Raw genomic sequence first — 12460 nt, 5'->3', positions numbered from 1 at the left:
AGTACTCGTTATAGCATTAAGCCTCAGTGTACAGCACATTAAGGACAGAGATCCTACATGAGGAGTAAGTGCACAGTGACTCCTGTTGTTGACTTTACAAATTGACACTCCTGTTTATGGCATCAGTAATCTCCCTATGCACCAGTCATGAGTTTCCAAGGCTATGGAAGCCCCTTGAGTTCTCCGACTCTTATCTTGTTTAGACAAGGTCATAGTCAAAGTGGAGGTTCTCTCCTCCCTTCAGAGAAAGGCACCTCCCTCTTTGAAGACCTGTTCTTTCCACTGGGATCTCACTCACAGAGATCTTTTTGCCAGAGTGTCTTGGCTTTCCATGCCTGAAATACTCTCATGGGCTTTTCAGCCAGATCCGAGTGCCTTTAGGGCTGATTCTGAGGCCAGAGTGCTATTTAGGACATCCGCCATTCTATGAGTCTGCTGAGTATCTCACTCCCCATGTTGGATCACTCTCCCCTTTATTTATTCTATCGGTTAGTGTTAGCAGATACTAGACTTGTTTATGTGCTCCCTTTGACTCTTAGTCCTTTCATTATGATCAATTGTGAACTGAAATTGATCACTTGGAATAGTGAGATGGCATTGGCACATGCCACCTTGATGGGATTGAACTGGAATCCCCTGGTAGGTTTCCAACTCTACCAATTGGGGCAAGTCAGCCCGAGCATGCCCCAAATTATACATCTCTTCCCTCTCTTATTCCCACTCTTATGTTTAACAGGGATCACATTTCAGTTAATTTTCAACACTTAAGAATAACTGTGTGATAATTACAGAATTAAACCAGTCATATTAAGTAGAACAGACAAAAAAAATACTAAGAGGGATAATGTATTAAGTTGTCCATTAACAGTCAGGGCTATGCTGATCAAGTCACCATTTCTCGTAGTGTCCATTTCACTTCAGGAGGTTTCCTTTTTGGTGTTCAGTCAGTTGTCACCGATCAGGGAGAACATATGGTATTTGTCCCTTTGGGACTGGCTTACTTCACTCAGCATGATGTGTCCCAGATTCCTCCATTTTGTTGCAAATGACTGGATTTCGTTGTTTCTTACTGCGGTATAGTATTCTAAAGAATACATATCCCATAATTTCTTTATCCAGTCTACCACTGATGGGCATTTAGGTTGGTTCCAGGTCTTGGCTATTGTGAATTGTGCTGCAATAAACATTAGGGTGCAGACCGCTTTTTTGTTTATCAATTTAAACTCCGTTGGGTAAATTCCAAGGAGTGGGATGGCTGGGTCGAACGGTAGGGTTATATTCAGGTTTCTGAGGAATCTCCAGACTGATTTCCATAGTGGCTTGACCAGTTTGCATTCCCACCAACAGTGGGTTAGTGTCCCTTTTTCCCCACATCCTCGCCAGCATCTGTTGTTGGTAGATTTCTGTATGTGAGCCATTCTAACCGGGGTGAGGTGAAACCTCATTGTGGTTTTGATTTGCATTTCCCTGATTGCTAGTGACCTTGAACATTTTTTCATGTGCCTGTTGGCCATTTGGATTTCCTCTTTTGAAAAATGTCTATTGAAGTCCTTGGCCCATCTCTTAAGTGGGTTGTTGGTTTTGTTTTTGTGGAGTTTCTTGATCTCTTTGTAGATTCTGGTTATTAACCCTTTATCTGTTGCATAGTTTGCAAATATTTTTTCCCATTCTGTCGGTTGTCTCTTCACTCTCCTGACTGTTTCTTTTGCAGTACAGAAACTTCTCAATTTGATGCAATCCCAATAGTTGATTTTGGCTTTGACTGCCTGTGCCTCCCGGGTCTTTTCCAGAAATTCTTTGCCTGTGCCAATATCTTGAAGGGTTTCTCCAATGTTCACTAATAACTTAATGGTGTCAGGACGTAGATTTAGGTCTTTAATCCACGTTGAGTGGATTTTTGTGTAAGGTGTAAGGTAGGGGTCTTGCTTCATGCTTCTGCACGTGGAAATCCAGTTTTCCCAGCACCATTTATTGAATAGACTGTCCTTGCTCCAGGAATTAGTTTTAGATCCTTGATCAAATATAAGTTGGCTGTAGATGTTTGGATTGATTTCTGGTGTTTCAATTCTGTTCCATTGGTCTATCCATCTGTTTCTGTACCAGTACCATGCTGTTTTGATTACAACTGCCCTGTAGTATGTCCTGAAGTCTGGTATTGTGATGCCTCCGGCTTTGTTTTTGTTGTACAAGATTGCTTTAGCTATTCGAGGTCTCTTGTGCCTCCATATGAATTTCAGCATCATTTTTTCTAGATCTGAGAAGAATGTCTTTGGTATCTTGATTGGGATTGCATTGAATCTATAAATTGCTTTTGGGAGAATGGACATTTTGATGATGTTGATTCTTCCAATCCATGAGCATGGAAGATTTTTCCATTTTTTGGTATCCTCTTCTATTTCTTTCTTTAAGGTTTTGTAATTTTCATCGTAGAGATCTTTAACGTCCTTGGTTAAGTTTATTCCAAGGTATTTGATTGTTTTTGTAGCTATTGTGAATGGGATTGATCTTAGCAGTTCTTTCTCAGCCATGGCATTGCTTGTGTATACAAAGGCTGTTGATTTTTGTGCATTGATTTTATATCCTGCCACTTTGCCAAACTCCTCTATGAGTTCCAATAGTCTCTTAGTAGAGTTCTTTGGATCCTCTAAGTACAGAATCATATCGTCTGCAAAGAGGGATAGTTTGACTTCTTCCTTCTTGATTTGTATTCCTTTGATTTCTTTTTCTTGTCTGATGGCTCTGGCTAAAACTTCCAGAACTATGTTAAATAGCAGTGGTGAGAGTGGGCATCCCTGCCTGGTGCCAGATTTCAGTAGAAATGCTTCCAACTTTTCCCCATTCAATAGGATGCTGGCTGTGGGTTTTTTATAAATTGCTTTGATTATATTGAGGAATGTTCCTTCTATACCCAATTTGCTTAGAGTTTTCATCATGAAAGGGTGTTGAATTTTATCAAATGCTTTCTCTGCATCAATTGAGATAATCATATGGTTTTTCTTCTGCAGTCTGTTAATGTGGTGAATCACATTGATTGATTTGCGAATGTTGAACCATCCCTGCATACCAGGGATGAATCCCACTTGGTCTGGGTGGATGATTTTCCTGATGTGTTGTTGTACTCTATTGGCCAGAATTTTATTGAGGATTTTTGCGTCTATGTTCATCAGGGATATTGGTCTGTAATTTTCTTTCAGTGCTGCATCTTTCTCTGGCTTAGGGATTAAGGTGATGCTGGCTTCATAGAAAGAATTTGGGAGGATTCCCTCTTTTTCGATTGTTCTGAATAGTTTGAGAAGAAATGGGATTAGTTCTTCTTTAAATGTCTGGTAGAATTCAGCAGTGAATCCATCTGGTCCTGGGCTTTTCTTTGTTGGGAGGGCCTTTATTACTGTTTCAATTTCTGTTTCAGTTATGGGTCTATTTAGGTTTTCTATGTCTTCATGGTTCAATTTTGGTAGATTGCATGTGTCCAGGAATCTATCCATTTCTGATAGTTTTTCCTGTTTGCTGGCATACAGGTCCTTGTAGTAATTTCTGATGATTCTTTTTATTTCTGTGGTGTCTGTTGTTACGTTTCCTTTTTCATCTCTGATTTTATTGATTTGGGTCTTTTCTCTTCTTTTTTTAGTTAGTTGGGCCAATGGGGTGTCAATTTTGTTTATTTTTTCAAAAAACCAGCTTCTCGCTTGGCTGATTTTTTGTAATGTTTTTTTTTGATTCAATCCTGTTAATTTCTTCTCTGGTTTTAATTATTTCTCTTCTCCTACTAGATTTGGGTTTGGTTTGCTGCAGTTTTTCTAGGTCCTTGAGGTGCGCTGAAAGCTCATTTATTTGGTACCTTTCCAATTTCTTGATATAGGCACCTATTGCTATAAATTTGCCTCCCAATACTGCTTTTGCTGTATCCCATAAGTTTTGATATGTTGTGTTGTTGTCTTCATTTACTTCCAGAAAGTTTTTGATTTCTCTTTTGATTTCTTGAATGACCCAGTGTTCATTCAGGAGCATGTTGTTCAGTCTCCATGTGTTTGCATACTTTCTGGGGTTTCCTGAGTTGCTAATTTCCAGCTTCATCCCGCTGTGGTCTGAGAAGCTGCATGGTATGATTCTAATTCTTTTAAATTTGCTGAGACTTGCTTTATGGCCTAGTATGTGATCAATCCTAGAGAAGGTTCCATGCACTGCTGAGAAGAATGTGAAGTCTGTAGATGTAGGGTTGAAAGTTCTGTAGATATCTGTTAGATCCATTTGGGCAATAGTGTCAATTAAATCTGCTGTTTCCTTGTTGATCTTCTGTCCGGATGATCTGTCTATTTCTGAGAGTGGAGTATTGAAGTCCCCCAGTACTATTGTATTGGAGTCTAAATCTCCCTTTAAGTCCCTTAACATATCTTTTAAATAGACCGGTGCCCTATAATTAGGTGCATATTCATTTATAATAGTTACATCTTCCTGTTGAATTGAACCCTTAATCATTATATAGTGTCCCTCTTTGTCTCTCTTAACAGTTTTTGTATTAAAGTTTATTTTGTCTGATATTAATATGGCTACACCTGCTTTTTTTTGGTTTCTGTTGGCATGGAATATCTTTTTCCAACCTTTCACTTTCAGTCTGCATGCCTCTTTGTTAGAGAGATGTGGTTCTTGTAGGCAACAAATAGTTGGGTTGTGTTCTGTGAGCCAGTCAGCCAAACGGTGTCTTTTAACTGAAGAATTCAGACCATTAATGTTCAATGTGACTATTGATACGTAGTGACTTTGCCCTGCCATTTTCCCGGAAATATTTTCTAGTATATGCTTTGAGCTTCCCATGTTCTTTTACTGGTAGGTGTTCTTCCTTTCCCTTCTGTCATATTGATGGCCGTGTTTCTGTGTTTCTGAGTGTAGCACATCTTTAAGTATCTTTTGCAGGGCCGGACGAGTGGCCACAAAGTCTTTCAATTTCTGTTTGCTATGAAAGGTCTTTATTTCACCTTCATTCACAAATGAGAGCTTGGCAGGATATAATATTCTGGGCTGGCAATTTTTCTCTCTTAGCACCTGTGCTATGTCTCGCCATTCCCTCCTAGCTTGTAGGGTTTCTGATGAGAAGTCAGCTGTGAGTCTGATTGGAGATCCTCTGAGAGTAATCTGACGTTTCTCTCTTGCACATTTTAGGATCTTTTCTTTATGTTTCACTGTGGTAAGTTTAATTACCACGTGTCGTGGTGAGGATCTCTTTTGGTCATGTTTATTGGGGGTTCTATGAGCTTCCTGTACTAGGATATCTCTGTCCATGAACTGTCTTATTAAATGTGCTTTCTATATGCCACTCAAGTCTTTTTGTGGAATGAAGCCAAACTTAAATTATATGATACTATTCATTATGTGTTGACAAGCCGGAGAGACTGGCAGCTGGATGTAGAAAATGAAGGAGAGGAGTTAATTAAAAGTGATTCAAAATCTCATGTAAGTGACTCTAAGAAGGTAGAATTACTGTGAGGTGGCAAGACAGATGGCAGGTGATGGTTTTTCGAGGAACAAGGGAAATCTGAGTGAAATATTTAGGAGATGGGGCTCTAGAGAAGAGCTCAGGAAAATGAAGGGAGGTGCTAAGAAATGGAGAGAGAGGGAGAAAAGTAAAGAGGGAGGGAGGGAAGAAGGGAGGCAGGGAGAGAGAGAGAGAGAGAGAGAGAGAGAGAGAGAGAAACTGTAAGTAGCTTTGCAGGAATTTCCATAGTTGGTAAAAAGAAAGAAGTGGAATCCAGAGTAAAACAAGAAAGAATCAAGTGTAGAGGGAGGAGAAAGGGAAAGCACTGTTCCTGAAACGATTAGAAGGAGTATGTAGTAAAATTTGAATACCATATATTTTAAAATTTATTTTCATCTATTTGAAAGGCAGACTGACAGAGTGAGAGATCTGCCACCCACTGACTCACTCCCAAATGCCTGAAAAGCCATGCCTAGTCCGTGCTAAAGCCAGAAGCCCAGAATTCAGTCCAAGTCTCCTAAGTGGGTGGCAGGAACCCAAGTTCTGCAGTCACCAACCACTGCCTCCCAGTGTGTGCCTTCGCAGAAAGCTGGATTGGAAGCGGAGAAGCTGACACTTGACTCAGGCACTCTGATACGGAATATGGGTTTCCCAAGTGGTATCTTAAGCTATGCCAAATGCCCGCAGCAAACGCCACATATTTTGAAAACTGTGAGAGAATTTCAAGAGAACGCTGGCTATAATAGGCAACAAGTACTTTGAAGCATATGATTATTGTTCATTTACATGTTTACCAATTCTAAAAATATTTATACAACATTTCAGTTTAGCACCGTATAACTTGTGCTTTGCACATGATATGCACTGAAGAGGGGTTGACTGATGAGTGGAGGTAGCTGGTGCATTGTGTGGGCATGTTTCCTCATCAGGTTCTGCCCCACTCTAGAGGGTTGACTGTGAAACAAGCAGTTTGTGGGTGGGCGTGTCAGCTGTGGTTGACTGAGCAGGGAGTACAGTTAAACTGGCTTTTCTCCCTTCAGATTAAATAAGAAGTGGTTAATTCTGTGGTATCTACATTCATTGTAGGAACTCTGCCCTTACCAGGGACATTGTTCAGTTTGTGCAGAGTATTTCTTTGATTTTAGTCTAAGGGAAAATGCTCCCGCTGCCCGTCGCTTGGCACCTGCAGGAGTGTGGGCGGGGCTGACTGGTGCAGCTGCTCTGTAGCTGTTCTTTGATGGATGGTGCGATTCCTGCCCCCTCCAGCTCTGACTCAGTTTGCAGTCAGCTTCCCCTGAGCTGCTCTGGAAAGAAAGGCTTCTACCCTCCTGCAGCCTGCAGCCTACCCCTCCTCTTTCCATCTGGGTAATTCCACCTGCTTTCTATTTTTAAGAAATCATCCAATCCCTTGGTCTGTTAATGATCACTCCTTTCTCTTGGGGCTGCTATGAATTTATTGTCCTTTTTTTGCTATAGATTATTGTCATTTCAATTGGGCCTTGGAAGAGAGGGGTTGTAAATGTACATGTTTAACTTATCATCTTGAACTGGAAGTCAATTCTCTACTGAATTTGCCACGACCACCCACTTTGTTATTATTTTATTAGTGGGCATTTGCAAGATTTTTATTTCTCAAGTTGCATTTATGATAAATAAATTCTGATGACAAATAAATACATTTTCCCTTCAAGTATCAGTATGCTCTTAAATTTATATACATGAAATACATGAAATTTGTTCACTTAAATAAAACATTTAAAAAATAGCAAAATTTTATTATTTGTAAAGGACAAACACAGCTTCTGATCAGCAAGAAGTAACTATGATGCCAAACTGAACTGATATAATTCAAGACAAAGACAAGAAATTGGCTATTTTTATTTTCTAACATTATTGTACAGGAAAATATATTATTGATGTCAAGAGCTGATTCATATTTCCGAAATATTTATCAAGCTGTATTTATGTTTTATGCATTCACTCAGACTCTGGGTATATTGGTGAGAAAAATATATGCCTGTCCTCATGGCATTTATATATTAGTGAGAAAGAAAGGCATTATAGATACACAAATATAAATAAAATTGTGAGAGCTCTTTAATGAAAAACTATGAGGGAGAATAATAGAGGAAACCTAACAGTTTGTGGTATCAGGAAAAATTCACATTAGGAATGTGGCATCTAAGCAGAAGTCCAAGAGATTAGAGATGCAGAATGGTAGGGGGAGTACTGGAGGCAGTAGAAGAGCAGGTGAGGTGCCTAGTGTGGCTGGATTGGACCAAGGGCATCAGAGTGGCCCAGTATGAGGCTGGAAAGATTGTCAGAGAACAGATACAAATCATGCATAGCCTTGGCTTATATCTTCTACACTTTCAAAAGATTTTGCTCTTAATATTGAGTTGGTCTGGTTTGTACTTTTAAGTGTTTATTAATGCTGTGGAGAAATAACAATGGCACTGCTGGAAAGTGGCAGTGGGTGTTGAAAGAGATGGATGGAGTTGAGACACATAATTGTATGTTGCGTTACCGGACTTAGTGATGGTTGTAGTGGTTTAGGAAGGGAAATTGTCACAGATGACCTGTAGGTTTCTGATTTTGGCAACTGATGAGATTGAAGTGCCATTTACTGAGCTGAAAATATGGAAAAGGGGACTGGACTTGCAGAGCAGTGGGTAAGCTGCTGCTTGTGAGACCGGCATACCATATGGGCACCGATTTGAGTCCCCGCTGCTCCACTTCCAATACAACTGCCTGCTAATGCACCTGGGATAGCAGTAGAGGATGGCCCAAGTGCTTGGACCCCTTCCACCCATGTGGGAGAACTGGAAGAAGCTGCTGGCTCCTGGCTTTGGCCTAGCCCAGCTCTAGCTCTTGTGGTCAATTGGGGAGTGAACCAGAGGATAGTGAATTCTCTCTCTCTTCCTCCCTCTCTCTCTCCCCCTGTAATTCTAAATTTCAAATAAATAAATCTTTTTTTAAAAAATAAGAGAAAATATAGAATAAGAATGTATTTGGGGGAAAGAGAAGATAAAGAGAGGAGGCTTACGTCTTAGCCCTGAGAAACCCCCAAATTCAGAGTCTGGATACAGGAGGAGAAATGAGTATGAGAAATGGAAATATCCAGAAAAGTGGAAAACAGTGAGAGCTGACATCAAAATCTGCAAGTGGGGCCGGTGCTGCGGCGAAGTGGGTGAAGCCACTGCCTGCATTGCAGTGCCAGCATCCCATGTGGGCATTGGTCTGAGTCCTGACTGCTCCACTTCTGATCCTGCTCTCTGCTATGGCCTGGGAAAGCAGTAGAAGATGACCCAAGTCCTTGGGTGCCTGTACTCGCATGGGAGACCTGGGGGAAGCTCCTGGCTCTTGGCTCTGGCCATCGCGGCCATCTGAGGAGTGAGCCAGCAGACGGATGACCTCTCTTTCTGCCTCTACTTCTCCATAACACTACCTTTCAAATAAATAAATAAATAAATAAATACATCTTTAAAAAAAACAGCAAAACATACAAAGAAACAAAAGATAGTCTGCAAGTGAAAAGAGCTTTTTAATAAGGAGGAAATAAATGGTACCCCTCACCCCTTAAAACCCCCCTGAGGGATCTTCTAAGTTCAAGGATGCACGTTACCTTTGCCTTCTAAAGGTGTAAGGTAGAAATGAAGCCACATTCTAATACCAGAGGAAGAGACTCTGGGGGTGGACCTGGGCAGAAGGCAGTTGGTTTTAGGATTGTATGTTCTTCATTGATAGGAGAGCAAGCCAAGAAAATGTGTCTCAAGGATCTAACTTACCCAGTGCTTTTTCCTACTAAACATCTTGGCACCATTGTATCAGTTTTTTTTTTTTTTGTTAAGTTAATTAAAATATCTGAAAAGAGGCATTGAGGAGGGAAAAAGGTTCAGTTTGGTTTACTGTTTGGGAGCTTTATGTTCCAAGATCAGGTGGCCCCATTGGTTCAAGCATCTGCTGAGAGTTTGTCACTTACTGATGCAGGTGGTAGAGGGAGCTATAATGTTCTGGGCCAGTGGTACCACATTGAGAACAACAGTAATAGTCAATACAAGATATGCAGGGAAAAGAGTTCATTTTAAATTCATGCTTTCTGACTACCTATGTTATGTGAACCCCCTCAGATAAGATCTTGTTCTTTGGCCATGTGGAATTAAACATTAATAGAAAATTGAACTATCATCCTCTGTTGTGTCCTCCGTCCCCTTTGAGCTTAACACATGTACAAAAATCAGATTATAAACTACTGTGCCATCCTTTGCATGCAGCTTTTTAGATCAGTGCCACAACAAAAGATTACATTTTCAAGTGTTTTGAAGTTGTGCAAGTGTAAGAGAAAATATTTGGTTGAACCACATGAAATTATCATTTGTTTAATAAGAAAATGATCAAACATAGGCAATTTCATGTCATTCAACCTAATAACTTGATGCGTGCCTACCAATTGATTCCAGAAATGACTCTTTGTTGTTCAAATAGTCTCTCTTCATTTCTGTGAACTACAGCAAATTAATTTGCACTAAACTTAATTCCACTTTATAGTGCTAGTAATACAATTTTGAATTTTATCTCCTTATGTACTTTGTTAAATGACTCCAGACACTCTAAGTAAAGAACTTCTTCCAGAATATAATGAAAAATTTCAAGTTTTACTTACTCTTTCCTAGCGTTTTCTTTCTACTTAGGATTTGAATAGATGAGGTTTCATAGGAGCACATTCTATGCCTTGGAGCTATTTTCCAGAATGCGCTTCAAGAGTGAAGGAAGCAGTTCAAAAAGAATCCCTTGATAGTCTTTTTTTTTTTTTTTTAAGATTTATTTATTTATTTTAAAGAGTTCCACAGAAAGAGAAGGAAAGGCAGAAAGAGAAAGAGAAAGAGAAAGAGAAAGAGAGAGAGAAAGAGTGAGAAAGAGAGAGAGAGAGTCTTCCATCCTCTGGTTCACTCCCCAATTGGCCGCAATGGCCAGAGCTGAGCCGATCCAAAGCAAGGAGCCTGGAGCCTCCTCTGGGTCTCCCACGTGGGTGCAGGGGCCCAAGGCCTTGGGCCATCTTCTACTGCTTTCCCAGGCCACAGCAGAGAGCTGGATCAGAAGCAGAGCAGCCGGGACTCAGACCAATGCCCACATGGGATGCCGGCATAGCAGGTGGCGGCTATACCAGCCAAGCCGCAGCACCAGCCTCTTGATTGTCTTCAAGCGTAGTACCTGTGCTTCTATTACTCTTCTGAGACCAGATAATTTGTAATTATTTTGTGAGAAATTTCCTGAAAGTGCAAATTTCCAGGGCTCAAATAAGGTCTTTCATTTTTGGATGGAATCAGCTGTTATACAGATAAATTTACTTTTATCTTAACTGCATCTAGAATTGTTTTTATAGATGCTAGATTAGTAATTTTAAAAATTGTGAATATATTCAGTATTCATTAGATTAGCTATACATTTTATATGTATATGTACATGCATAGGAAAGAGAATTCAGCGTTTCATTACTTCTGTAAATAAGTGATATTGTAATTCACAGAGCTTGAGTTATTTTTACTTGTCTACACATGTTTTAAATTTGGAAGACTATTATTGGGAAATAAATTGAAAATCAAAGGAGCAAGAACGTATTATATTCTTGCTCCTAATATAAATAAAACCCTGGACAAAAGTACAGATTTAGAGTCCTTGGCCTACTCTAAATCTATAGATTCTATAATGATGTATGCAGTTGTATTTTCTTGAGATGTTATATGTATTTATGTTTGAGACATTTAGGACAACATAAAAAGAATAAAGGGACTCAAACCTCCTTGTAATTTTACTACAAAGAAATAAATCCTGTTAAAGATTTCCTGTGTTTTGTTTCCACATGTGTAACTGAATGTGGTCATTTAGATTGCTTTTGATTTTTCTTTGCTTTGATTCTAATGAAAGATAGTGTATGAATGTTTCTCATTTTCCTCTGGAAGAGGTTACAGATGGAAATCCCTGCACTCAAGAAGAGAAAGGGATGGAGTATGAGTTTAATGAGGCTCCTGGGTCAAATGGAAAAGAACAGAGGATAGTGAGTATTGAATAGGAGTGGATATCATTAAAGGAAGCCTGCAGAGACCAGGATGGTTGGGGAGCGCATGGCATGGGCTAGGGGTGAAGAAGAAAGGAAAGTAAGGGAAGCATACCTCGTAATAAGGGAACTGATTGCAGAAAGTTTGTCCAAGACAAGGGAGGGCCAATTCCTGGGAAATGTCAGATGAGTGGACCTGATGAGGGGTTATTTATTTACTGAGACAGGCATTGGATCGAGCCTCCACCCAGTGATAGCTGAGCCTTCTCCATCCCACAACAAGGCTCTTGGCTCTTGCTCTTTCCAGCAGAACCAAAGAGGGCCTGTGTTCCCTTTTCACTTGTGCCTAGCATATCACACCCTAACTGTCAAACAGAAGCAGTCTTTTCTTTTTTAAGATTTACTTATTTATTTGAGAGGTAGAGTTAAAGACAGAGAGAGGGAGAGACAGAGAGATCTTCCATCTGCTGGTTCACTCTCCAAATGGCAGCAATGGCTAGAGCTGAGCCAATCTGAAGCCAGGAGCTAGAAGCTTCTTATGGGTCTCCTACTTGGGTGCAGGGTCCCAAGCACTTGAGCCATCTTCCACTGCTTTCCAAGACCATGAGCAGAGAGCTGGACCAGAAGAGAAGCAGCCAGAGCATGAATCAGTGCCCATATGGGATGCTGGCACTACAGGTGGAGACATAGCCTACTGTCGCCCCCCCTCTTCGTGGAGGAACGACACTAAACCCTGCGCTGTTCTTTCGTCTGTTCGGCCCTCCCCGGGTTTGCTGCTGGTTCTTCCCGGGTTGGCTACTGTCCCTTCCACCTCCGTGGAAGGGCGGTTCCCCCTGGCCACTTTCCCCACTTCCGCAGGGGAGTGGCACACTGCCAGCCGGCTCTCTCGGGGGCTGCACAGGTGTTCCCCTTAGATGTTCCCCTTAGATGTTCCC

The sequence above is a fragment of the Oryctolagus cuniculus genome, chromosome 9, assembly GCF_051225735.1.
Source record: "Oryctolagus cuniculus isolate XC-2025 breed Fujian yellow rabbit chromosome 9, ASM5122573v1, whole genome shotgun sequence".
Taxonomy (NCBI): Eukaryota; Metazoa; Chordata; class Mammalia; order Lagomorpha; family Leporidae; genus Oryctolagus; species Oryctolagus cuniculus.
This window is presented reverse-complemented; position numbering follows the sequence as displayed.